This window comes from Cebus imitator, unplaced genomic scaffold (assembly GCF_001604975.1).
Source record: "Cebus imitator isolate Cc_AM_T3 unplaced genomic scaffold, Cebus_imitator-1.0 Scaffold668, whole genome shotgun sequence".
In the NCBI taxonomy this organism is placed as follows: Eukaryota; Metazoa; Chordata; class Mammalia; order Primates; family Cebidae; genus Cebus; species Cebus imitator.
The window spans coordinates 26,662-26,939 of NW_016107983.1; positions in this window are offsets into that span (position 1 = coordinate 26,662).

The following is a 278-nucleotide window of genomic DNA, read 5'->3' on the forward strand; positions in this document are numbered from 1 at the left end:
GCACGATCTTGGCTCACTGCAGCCTCCGCCTCCTGGATTCAAGTAATTCTCCTGCCTCAGCCTCCCGAGTAGCTGGGACTACAGGCGCGTGACACTACATCCAGCTAATTTTTGTATTTTAGTAAAGACAGGGTTTTACTATGTTGGCCAGGATGGTCTTGATCTCTTGATCTCGTGATCAAAAGATCTCGACTTCATGATCTGCCCACCTCGGCCTCCTGAAGCGCTCAGATTTCAGGCATGAGCCACTGCACCTGGCCTTTTTTTTTTTTTTTTTT